At 29.0% G+C, this 13555-nt stretch overlaps 1 protein-coding gene across 1 annotated transcript in view; it reads left to right on the top strand.

Annotated features, from left to right (window-relative positions):
- Window positions 1–13555, top strand: part of LOC122516713 (guanine nucleotide exchange factor for Rab-3A-like) — a 32821-nt gene that overhangs the window by 3547 nt on the left and 15719 nt on the right. The window lies entirely within an intron of this gene.

The following is a 13555-nucleotide window of genomic DNA, read 5'->3' as shown; positions in this document are numbered from 1 at the left end:
ATAATACAAAGAATCAAATAATTTTGTCCATAAATATATAATAATGAAAGCATATACAATATTATCGAATACTCGACTTTAATCTTTTTACGCAAACGATTGTTATTGGATCACGTCGAATATATATATACACGTTCTTCGAAGCGAAAGGGTTAATGTTAAATTCCTATGATTTGAAAGCATTGTAATCCTTGGTCGAGGAACTCGAGGAATCGTAAAATAGGAGAGAGAGTTATTTCGAATGATAATCGAATACAGAAAATTCTTAGTTTGAAAGTCTTAACACGTTCTTTTCTTTTTATTTTTTTATTTTATTTCTTTCTTCCTCTCTCTCTCTCTCTCTCCCTCTCTCTTTCTCTCTCTTTTACTTTTTAAACACGTTTCAAAGGCACGAAGAAAGCGTAGGACGGTTTTTACCTTATCAAGAATAAAATTCTATTTTTACAAAAGGGAGCAGCAACCGCTTGGTAAACAGTAAATCACGAAGGCGCCTTATAACCAGAGGCGTCGTGTGAAAAATAAGGTGGGAGATGCTTGATACCGTTATAACAGTATATATAGAGGTATACATATACATATAAATATACATATAAGAAGACTGGTGAGGTCCTTGCACTCTAAGATACTTCGTCTCAATGACTTTTTTTTTCTTTTTTTTATTTTTATTTCTATACACATTATCGATTTGAAAAAATTACAACTTCTTTCTATTTTTACTGATATATCCTACACAACGACGAAAACGAATGAAATACTTTTGTAACGTTTCAAAGCGTAATCATTATTGTTATTGCGAGGATCGAAAGAGAGGTTTCTCCGTGCTTTCTAATCGCACGAAAGCGATCACGAATAAGTATACTTACACATATATTGGTACGTACGTGTATATTATATTTATTCCTCGTAAAGATCCTTTCGATCGTCGTTCTTTCGAGATTTAAAAAAAAAAAGGAGTAATATTATAAACGTAAAAATATAACAGGAAAGCTATCATCTATTCGTATCTTTATTAATTAATGACAAAAATAATGATTTCATGAAAGTAAATTTTTATTTTGTTGTTGTTGTTGTTGATAACGACAATATAATTAACCGTTAATATCGAAATGTCGAGAAGTTAATTATTAGTTTAGTACATAGTGTGAAATTGTTTTTGAAATCATTTTCTCTTACAATCAAAATAAATTGCATTAGTTGGTCCTTTTATTCGTACACGAGAAATCACGATCCGAAATGATATTTTGAAGACTAGAGAAAGTAATAAGTAATAAGTTCTTGTATATAAATATATACTTTACTTACTATCTATCTATCAAATAAAAAACATTACAAATTCCGATGGGTAACAGACCGAATTAGAAACGATATCCCAAAGACCCATAAAAAGACACTGTTTAATCATTCATTTATATATAATACGGTTGATTTTTAAATTGAATATAAAAATTAACCGAATAAATTGCAGTATAATTATATACATCGTTTTAATTATTATGTCTCAAGGAACGTCGAGTATCTATTATCGAAATGAAATGTAATTTCATAAGCAATTAACTTTCTTTGCAAAATTTTCGATTTTCTCACCTATCGATCTTAATTTGTACGCTGTTATTTTTTTTTCCTTTTATTTTTCTTTTCAAACAAGATTGCAAGTATATATATATATATCTTATCGTTCAATATATAATTATATTAAATAGCTCCTATACAAGCGGATAATTTTTAAATTAATGATAGATGATAAGACTTGATATAATATATGCTTTGAGGCTTGGCAAATATATTTATTAATCGTGCTTTTTTTTGTTTTTTTTTTTTTATTATACTAGTTTAACGGGAATACTTTTTTTCCATTTCAACATTATTAACCTATTTTCTTTAACTGCTTTATCGTCGACGAAAACGAATGCCATTCCTTATCGTCGATCGTTCGCGAAGATGTCATCGGGACACCTTCTATATATCACGGTGTACAGTAATTCGACTTTCACTTCGAGCAAAGTGAATGCTATCGTATACGAGAGAGAAATCATAAGGTTGTTGTGAGTTTTGAACGAAACTACGAACGTATATATCGTATACGATTTTATCCGAAAATTATCTACGATGATCTATTTAAATAATTGTCGAAAAATAATATCAAGCTTTTTTAGTTTCCAACTAAAATTGTATTCCATTTCGATTATCGATTTAATCGCGTTTCAACGTTTTTTTTTATTTACAACGAATCTCGTGATTTTTTCGTATTTCTATTTATTCGAGAAAATTTTTTTATTTACGTGGCTTAAGTCATTTATTATTATAATTTTCTTCTTTCCTTTGATAATAAATTTTAATTAATATTTTTTAGTGGTGTAACGTTTTTTAAGATACAAAAACGCGCCCCGCGGAACAGTCAAGTGTGACCCACCGGTGGGTCACTCCGGCGTGAACGTGTTAAATGCAAGAAATGATACGAATGTTAACGAACAGAATATAAATTTACGGATTGATCTTGTTTTTGGTCTTATTGTTTTTTTTTTTATTTAATAATTCTAAACATTATCAGGAAATAAATTGTTCGAGATAATCGAGAACTTTCTCCGTGGGGTCGGTAAATTTTCCACCGTTTGAAAGTAAATTTCCGTCTTTTTAACAAGCGTGTATAGACACATATATACATATGTTATACGTGTGTTATACGTTGCTGGTACTACTTTGGTAATACTTTGTAAGTCATTGATCGATCGTTTGCGTGAGACATAAATTAAAATGTACGTTTAACCGATAAGATTTTAATTAAAACAGGAAAACACGCTTTTTATTCTATCGAGCGTAACGCATTATATATTATTTTACTTCTTCGATTATTTGCAATGAATATTTGATTACCACGAAATTTTTATTCGCGCGAGCAACTAGAGTTCGATTTTTGAAAAAAATATCATCGTACACTATCGCGCGCGCGATATTTAAGTAAATATTTTTACGAAATATCGCACGTGCAATTCACATCGGAATTTAAATATATAAATACTCCATATCGCGAGAGAGTTAACGTGTATTTTATTTTATATTTTTTTTTGTTAATTAATTTATTTATTTTTCAAAGGACCGTCGTAGTTTTAGTGGAACGAAAAATATTTCCCACGTGTCGACATTTTTATTTTATCTTAACGTTGCAATTTTTAACGTACGTGATAAAAAGTTATTTTCGATATCCAAAATAATAAAATCCTGCCAATTACGAAAATTGGTACGAAATCTAAATCAAAATAATGAAAATTAATAGAAAAAATATATCGTAACGACGATATACTCGTATAGGTGTTAATTACGATTTTTATAATGAATTTTTCAGAATTATTAGTCGATTATTTGTTGACGGATATAGAATCGATATTTTATAATACATCTATATAACATAAGACATGTTCTACGTCATCGATACAACGATGACAATGACGAATGAATGACTACGGAAAACTTTAGAACAATAATGTCATCTATGCAGTGCATATTCACGTGCATGCAATAAAAGAGTCAAACATAATAAGTATACTATATTTACACCCACACTTACGTACGTCTCTATAATAAATATATGCACATGTGTATACATATTGCATCGATAAAAGTATTGGAGCAGGATAATCGCGAGTAGAAGCTTTTGTTTCCAAGCATATTACATAAAATCAAGCTTATGGGTGGTGCTAATAATAATAATAATAATAATAGTTAACAGTTTGCACCAATACACTTGTAATGAATCCTTTAAATATTAGTGTAATTGGATGTCGCTTAAGGAAAATCACGTTACTAAAAAATATTTTGTAAAATTTGTTTTTCTCTTCGTCTAGAAAGAAATGAAAAAAAATATAGAATAGAAAGTTAGAGAGAGAGAGATAGATAATAATAATAATAATAGTTAACAGTTTGCACCAATGCACTTGTAATGAATCCTTTGAATATTAGTGTAATTGGATGTCGCTTAAGGAAAATCACGTTACTAAAAAATATTTTGTAAAATTTGTTTTTCCCTCCGTCTAGAAAGAAATGAAAAAAAAATATAAAATAGAAAGTTAGAGAGAGAGAGATAGATAATAATAATAATAATAGTTAACAGTTTGCACCAATGCACTTGTAATGAATCCTTTGAATATTAGTGTAATTGGATGTCGCTTAAAGAGAATCACGTTACTAAAAAATATTTTGTAAAATTTGTTTTTCTCTCCGTCTAGAAAGAAGTGAAAAAAACAAAAAATATAAAATAGAAAGTTAGAGAGAGAGAGAGATAATAATAATAATAGTTAACAGTTTGCACCAATGAAATGAATCCTTTGAATATTAGTGTAATTGGATGTCGCTTAAAACTAAAAAATATTTAGTAAAATTTGTTTTTCCCTTCGTCTAGAAAGAAGTGAAAAAAAATATAAAATAGAAAGTTAGAGAGAGAGAGATAGATAATAATAATAATAATAATAGTTAACAGTTTGCACCATGCACTTGTAATGAATCCTTTGAATATTAGTGTAATTGGATGTCGCTTAAGGAAAATCACGTTACTAAAAAATATTTGGTAAAATTTGTTTTTCTCTTCGTTTAGAAAGAAATGAAAAAAACAAAAAATATAAAATAGAAAGTTAGAGAGAGAGAGATAATAATAATAATAGTTAACAGTTTGCACCAATGAAATGAATCCTTTGAATATTAGTGTAATTGGATGTCGCTTAAAACTGAAAATATTTAGTAAAATTTGTTTTTCCCTTCGTCTAGAAAGAAATGAAAAAAAAAATATAAAATAGAAAGTTAGAGAGAGAGAGAGAGAAAGATAGAAAGAGGCAAATTAATCAGAGCGTAGTAAATGAAGTTTAATGAGAGGAACCTTGGTTTAATTGGAGAGTTGTCGATTGTGATCCGAGTTCGGATTGTAAAGGTAAGGTTAGTCGTAGTAATCGAATAATTAAGGAAAATCGGAATTGGTTTAAAAGTAGGAGAAATTGGTACTCGATCTATTCTCGATTGGATCTCGATCGGTCAGGATCGAGGAATACACCGTTCTGCGAGGTTCTTTATGCCGTCAATGCGTACGACAGAGCGGAATCCAGTTGGAAACCGGTACGGCAGGTTCCACGGTCGTTGCTGCCGCTCTTCTTGTCTATGTGTTAGTAAGTGGAGAACTTCCCGTACTCGTAACTCATAAAGCCCCGATACTATCCCTATGTTCGACATAAAAATACTACTTGGTCATCGTGACAAAGACCCCTCTCTTTTCAGTACTCCCCCTACCCCTTCACCCCTTTTCCGCTTTCTCTCTTTACATATTTTTATATTTTTTTTTTTTTTTTTTTTTTATATGTATACGTATACATATAATATAAAAGGTGTTATTTTATCAGATCCGTTAATTCCTGAAATGATTTGTTTATGACAGAATTAGGTACTTCAATTGATATAACAAATAATATATAAATTTTTATAAGAGAAGCGTAATTAAAGTATGAGATTTGATAACGTATAAGATTAAATATTCGTCGAATTTAGTTGACAGAAAATATGTTTGTTCATTTTTAAAGTTTTATCTCATCTCTCGAGATAAAGTTTCTTTGTTGATTTAAAGGATTATATATTGCGTATTTTTTATATTTTTTCGAAAACTATCAGAATGAAAATAAAATAAAATGAACGAAGGGGAAAAATTCAGTAGATCTTCGTTCTTATCTCTTTCTGTCCTTTAAAAATAGTTTTCCTGTTAGTCGTGTTGTTTTATCGACTTTGAACGTGCCCATACTTTGACTACACAAGTCTCTTGTGAATTCATATGTAACCTAGATATTTTCTCATATTCCTACCTTTTTGGCGTATAATAAAATTCTTTTTATATGCTTTCTCAATAAAATATTAAATTTCCATTATATGACGAGATCATTTCGGAAACTAACTCTCTTTTCGATGATTTTTTATTATCAAACAATAATAATCAGTAACGTATGAAAGAAGATCGAATATTCTTAAAACAACTTATTTATATATATATGTTTTTATATGTATATTGCAATTTTAATTATATATTAATTTTTTTTAATTATATATACTTAATTATATATATATTATTATATATATATTTAATTATATATACATATATATATCTATATATATATGTATATTAAAAATATTATTAATTATTACATTATTAAAAAGAGGATATAAAAAATGGTATCTAATATAAATGAGAAGATAAATTAGGTAAAAAAATATATAATACTTGATACAAGAAACACGTCTTGTCGGAACAGAGAAGATAAACCGACTGAAGAGGGAAGAGGTGTGCGTAGAAATTAAATTTACGAAAAGAACTGTTTTTCGATCATTTAATGTTTTTCTTTTTATTTATGTATATACGTATCCTACTCTCTCGGTTAGTGATTACATTCGACCGTTGTCGTTGTTATTCTATCGAAAATTTCTTTTGCCAAACTCTCTTTGACCTTCGTGTATGTTCGGTGTACTTCGTGCGTATTTCGTAGCTGTTTACGTAATTTATTGTTAGTCTTATTCTTACCTCGGGATAGGTAACAACGATCTTATAAGAGTTAATCAATTTATTTCGCGTATACGCGTGCGTGATTCGTTGCAATGCAAATGATATGCATACGAATGTGCGCGAGTGTGTGTGCATCGTTTGATGAATAATATATACAGTGCATAGGTGTATATTTCAATCCCCGAAATACTGTAACCAGACATTTTTAGGGTAAATATATAATTTTGCATTCAATATTATTACTTATCTTAATTTGACAGTTAGATAATTATAGTTATAAATATTGTCTTTTTTATTATTTAAGTTAGTATAAATTTAACTATTACGTGCATTCAATTATAATAAATTTCATTGTTATTAAAGATCGAGATCATTTTACCGATATGATAAATAAGTATATTTATATATAAATTGTTGATAAAATACTTTCACATATGTGTATGTGTATGTGTGTGTGCGTGCGTGCGTGCTGTACTTTCGTTAACTATTATTTCCTTAAAACCCGATAGGAAAAGAAACGCGTTGATGAATTATTCAAGAATAAGATATATCTAAATAACATTTATCATAATCTTGTCTACGATATTCCCACGATTACGATGTAGAAATCTTCATCGTATAATTAACTAACGTATTTATGTATATACGTATATACATGTAACTATTTTAACGGATACTTTTTTTTATTGTTATCGTTGTTTCATCGTTCTCTTGCATCAGCACGATTCAACGATTCCTTTTTTTTCATTTTTATTTTTGTATACATTACGAGTATTCGATATCATTAAAAGGAGTAGGATAAAATTATATTGAAAATGATAGAAAATCATCGACGTTTAACAATAAACGGATATAATTTATCATGCATTTCGTAGAAACTAATTTTATTATAATTTTTTTTTTATACCTAATAATAATAATAATACGTTTCCTTTCCGTATAATATACGTAAGATTACATTTACTTAACGTGTAACACAACAAGCAATAGAAAAAAGAAGAAGAAGAAGAAAGGAGAGTTGGTAAAAAAAGAAAAAGAAGGTAGTAAGAAAATGAAAGAAAATGATTTTGGATCTCGAGAAGGGATATACATCATCGTGTGTATTGTCTTCTTGGTTGGTGCTTTGTTTGTTAGGCAATTACCTTCTTTCACTTGACTAATAGCAAGTATGTATCTGTATTTACATACATACATACATATATATATATACACATATATGTGTATATACCTGTTTATTTCTTTCAGAATATGTGAATCTGTATATATGGGTAGGGTCTCTATACGTCATATATATATATTGTGTATTGTATGAGATGTTAGTTTGTAGTTGTAACACGCGAAGCCCTTTTCACGATGGAATTCTCCTCGGCTCGTGCGCAGTCGGGTCACGGCCCGGGTGGAACGTGAGAGCGTGCGTACGCGTGTGCATGCGCGTGTCTACCTTCTACTACCCGTTTACGGTCCTCCGAATCCCTGGAATACTGTTTAGGATCACGTTCTGTTTCTTTCTATATATGTATATATATACATACATATATATTATACTTCACTTAAGAGATGGATATTTAAAAATGTATACGTGCGTACGTGCGTGCTTGAATGCATGCATGTGTGTGTGTGTTCGTGTCTACCACTAATACTCGTTTAGGATGTATATATATATATACATATATTATACTTCACTTAAAAGATGGATATTTAAAAATGTATACGTGCGTACGTGCGTGCGTGAATGCATGTGTTATGTGTGTGTGTTCGTGTCTACCACTACTACCCGTTTACGGTCCTCCGAATCCCTGGAATACTATTTAGGATCACGTTCTGTTTCTTTCTACATATATATACATATATAATAAAAATGTATACATGCGTACGTGCGTGCGTGAATGCATGCATGTGTATGTATGTTCGTGTGTATCACTAATACTCATTTAGGATGTATATATATATACATATATATTATACTTCACTTAAGAGATGGATATTTAAAAATGTATACATGCGTACGTGCATGCGTGAATGCATGCGTGTGTGTCTGTGTGTGTTCATGGCTACCACTAATACTCACTTACGATCCTCTGGATCTCTTGGATACTGTTTAGGATCACGTTCTGTTTCTTTCTATATATGTATTATACTTCACTTAAGAGATGTATATTAAAAAATGTATACGTGCGTGTATATATGGTGTGTGTGTGTGTAATTGACGAGAGACGATGGTAATTCCTTTTGAAATAGGCTCAAAGAAAGGTTTGAAAAAAAGAGGCCGTAAAATAATCGCTTATCGTACTGTAATCAGGATGAATAATCATTTATCTTTTTTTTTTTATCTCTTATTTCGGGAGTAATTTTTTGTCCGTAAATCTCGTCCTCGTTGTTTTATTTTTTTTATTGTAGATGCAGATTTTTTATTATAGGGTGTAATTATCCGCGCATTTATATGCATACGTATACGCATTTATCTTGTATTTATATTATTATTATTATTTTGTAGTCCGTTATTGAGGAAATAATTATTTTTAATTCAAATTTTTTGCAGTTTATTCTATTATTTTTTTTATTACAATATGTATATTTTTTTTCTTAAAATTCTTCTTATATAAAAAAGAATTTTATTTGCGCGAATATTAATTTATCGTTAATACTTCAATGTAAAATAAGATTTTATTATTAATAGAAATCATATTATTAAAATAGAAAAAACGCAATATAAAATTATTAATATTTATCGTTATGCATGAAAGTGTTCTTCCTTCGTTACATTCCTTCATTCTCGTAGCTCAACGGATACTAACCTTGAGTTTCATTTATGTTCGTACCGTCGTACCTGGTACACCTATCTCCTCTCTCTCGTAGAATTTCATTGCTCTTTCCGGTATGCGTGTGCTGTTTCAAATAGATTTTGATAAGAGTTGATCACGTTACTCGGATCGTATTCTTTTTACATATACAGTTAATCTAAATTAACCTGTGACCTGTTGATTAAACATATATCTTTATAATTGCATTGCACGTATCTTTATAATATAAACATTTTTTTTTTCTTGATAACATGAACGAACTTAATGATGAGAAACAAACAAAAAATATAATAACAATTTTTATATTTTTTTTTTATTAATAATTATTACCTGAAATAAACGTTGATAGAATTGAAATCAAAATTTTTCCTTTCTTTTTGTTTTTTTTTTATTTTGTTCACGTAATTCTAATAAAAAAATATGTACGGTAACTGTTACGTAATCACACGTTTGTTCTTTTTACAATTCAAGCAAGTACGTTCTCATAGTTAAACATTAAACAATGAACACTAACTCATGTATGTGATATCAATGTTATTAATTTTCAAGTTACAGTACAATATAACTCGGGTTTAATTGTAAGTTGTCGAAACGAGGAAACTAAAGTGATGAAATTAAACGCAAACAGTCAACTATCAGTTCTCATTCGCTTAATATCTTCACATATGACGTATGCATGCGCATATATAAGACCTTTCAAACGCGATTACGTGCTCGAGAAAAATTCTCAAACTTGTTTAAATCTTTCTGTGATATTTAAACGTTGTTAAAAAAGACTTATTCGCGATATTGTTATTTTCAAATCTCTTTTATATACATTTGTGCTTTTTATTTTTTCTTTTCAAATAAAAACTTATTATACCTCGTCATCGTATTTACATAATTAATACAAAAGGCATAACTCTTAATTGAATAAATATTTTTAACCGACAAATAAATATTATTTTAATAATAAACGTTTCGAAAAAATACATTTATGTAATACTTAACAAATGAGTGTGGTACATATGATTAATAATGAAACCTCATCGAAAACTTTCTATAGTAAAAGTGGTACTTTCTTATTAACAATAATATCGATAGTTAGAAAGACACGGAAATTGCACGAGGTTTCATTTCCTTGGTTTCCCATTCCCCCCCACTTCCCGCAATTCTCTATGTCCTTCGAACGTTTGAGGATGATATTACCTGAAGAGGATTTATAAAGGATTTAGTCATAGGGATAAGCTCCGATTACCTTAACGTTCCTGGTTATCGTTTTCGAGCGGATTAAACCGATCTGGATCATTCGTAGAATAGTATGATAGTAGTGGTTGTAAAAGGGGAAGCCAACGATGTTTCTACATCACGGAAAAGCTTTATGGGATTTCGTGCATGCGAACAACTTTACGATGAATCGGTTTAATACCAAAGACTCAATTGATAGGGAAAGCTGGAGAGAAGAGGATGTGGTAATGGTATTCAAAGCATCTTCGAATACATATTCGATTTGGTTTAGAATTTACACGGTGTCTTCTAAATAGGGAGAAGGAACATATATATATATATTATATTTTTATTATTTATATATATATATTATATTAATTTTATTATTTTTTATTATTTTTTTATTTTTTTTATTATTAAATTTTTATTATTATTTATATTATATATTATATTAATATTATATATATATTAATTTTGACAGTTTGACAGTAATTAATTAATAATAAGCTGAAAATAATATTAAAATTTATATTTTACGATTTATTTATTATTATATTAAAATTAATCACATTTGATATTAATAATAATAATTAATCATCTGTATTATATTATGATTTATTTACCGTTAATATTATTTTTGTATTTATTCAATTGATTTTAAGGATAAATTGAAAGAATTGTTGTTTTACTTATTCGTCTGTTATAATTACTTGGAAATTGATAGAAATAAATGATTATATTTATTTGACATCAAGAATGAATATAAAACGAAATTTTAATTGAAAATAAGTTTCGCGTTGCCGGGATGATTTTTAATGAACCAATATAAAATTTCGAGTATTAGATATTTGTTTATACGTACGCGTTTTATAGATTTACGTATGCAAGAGTTTACTTTTCGTTCGACGTGATGAAAAAATAACAAAAACACAAAAAATAAGTAACGGATATCAAAAGATACAAGTAATGATTATTAATGACGAACAAGAGAGATGAAAAAGAAAAAAAAACAAAAAAAAATAATAATAAGTATTTGGTAGTTAAAATAATAATACCGTTATGCATAAATGTACTTATCTACTTTGTATAATTTATTAGCGATACGATACGATACGATACGATAATATGTTTAAACAGAATAATGTACGTCGAGTTGTAATAATGTATTAGATCCGGTTTCTATGTCAGTCGTGTGTTGTTCAATGCAAATTGGATGAGAGGAGTATGATGAACGATGTCGAAGGACATTTTTAACGTCGTGCAAAATTTATTATTACATTTTTCGATTGATATTATTATTCCTTTATAGGATTTTAAATTTTACCCATGCACCATTTTCGTCGTACACCCAGTAGAGAAAACCACAGATTCACACGAACGTACGTACATATGTGCGTGCTTTTTTTCGTATGTAATTTGTAAGAAAGTGTGCGTGTTATTCTACCTACGTTACTAACACACACACACACACATACACACACATACATACACATACACACACCAATCTATTTGATACCTGCGGTAGGCGGTTTAGACTTCGGTAGAGATGACTTCGACGATGGTGTGTGCGAGTTCATACACCATAAGAAAGAGAGAGAGAACCTCCATGGAATTGCAGGGCTGCAGATAGAGGAATTTCATGTGTTCGCTAAGTGTAAGCAGGATGTACGAAGAAACCTTTCTCACGTTCGCCGTGTTGTATCGTCAGGGACGCAAGCGAGTTGAAAAATTCACATTAGGTGTGTTCCGAAGGACCCCTTTTATGGTTGAATATTTTTTTTTTTCCTTTCCCATAACGTCCTCTTAGGAGATATATTATTGCATATATATTTAAGTGTAGAAAATAGAGAACACGTACTTATAAATGTTACGTGTTACTATATTTAATATAATCAAATGAATGTATTTATGTGTGTGTGTTTGATTATATTATGTATATATATATACACATATATATCTGTTTTTATTTTGATATATATATTTTATATATGAACAGTTCACAAGTCAAAAAGGATTGTTAGTAAAATGATTATGATTCATGATAGAGAAACGGTGAATGACGATATTAGAGTGGCAATAATAGTCCGGTCATAAGATTATAACAAGGGTCACGTTTATCTCATTAAGACTTATTAAGTTGAATTACGGACGACACGATTAACGTACCACCCCATTTGGTTCTATTACTGGCTCTATAGAAAGCGTAAGGAATGATTGTTGAATTGTTCGTTAGATAGTGGCCAATTGTTCTCATGATAAAATGCGATGTTGTTCATGAGAAAATGCGATGTTGTTCATGAGAAAATACCGTGAAGAAAAAACAAACAAAAAAAAAAACAAATGTTTAATACGAATATGAAATTGATAAAAAATAATAAAAAAGTGAAAATTCATCGTGTCATATTATTACTATTTTTTATTATTATAGTATTATTATTAGTAGTATTATTATTATTATAGTATTAATACTATAATTTTCGGATATAATCTGTTAATAACATCTGGTACGAGTTTGTTGTTTTAGACTGAAGAGCTTTAGATAAGGACATAAGCCTGACATATTAGTGGATTTGCCGATTATCATAGCAATTTATAGCTTTGATGTAAGCACTTTGGGTTGGGGGATCGAATCATATTTCATCAACGAATTGGATTTATATTTCGTAAAATGGAATACTGTTATTTATACAGAATATGTAGAATTTCGATGGAATAATAATTATCTTTTTTTTTTTTGGAATGATAGATGGGAAAGCTGACGTTTTCTCGAATAAAAAATATCGAATAAAAAAAAACAAACTTATTTTTAATTTGAAAAGTTAACATTAATATCGCGTATACCATAAACTATCATTGATAAAATTATTATCGATTTTTTATATATATATAAAACAAAGAGTTTCTATTATCTTTATTAAATTAATGTGATCGTTATTCTCGATATATATGGTGCCCATAAAAAATGAAAGTAGTCTAAGTCATGTATTTCTCTCTCTCTCTTGTTTCGAGATATTTAAAGGATTAC

Source organism: Polistes fuscatus, unplaced genomic scaffold (genome assembly GCF_010416935.1).
Source record: "Polistes fuscatus isolate 324 unplaced genomic scaffold, CU_Pfus_HIC Scaffold2, whole genome shotgun sequence".
NCBI lineage: Eukaryota > Metazoa > Arthropoda > Insecta > Hymenoptera > Vespidae > Polistes > Polistes fuscatus.
Note: the sequence above shows the minus strand (reverse complement) of the source record. Positions and strands in the feature narration are given on the sequence as shown.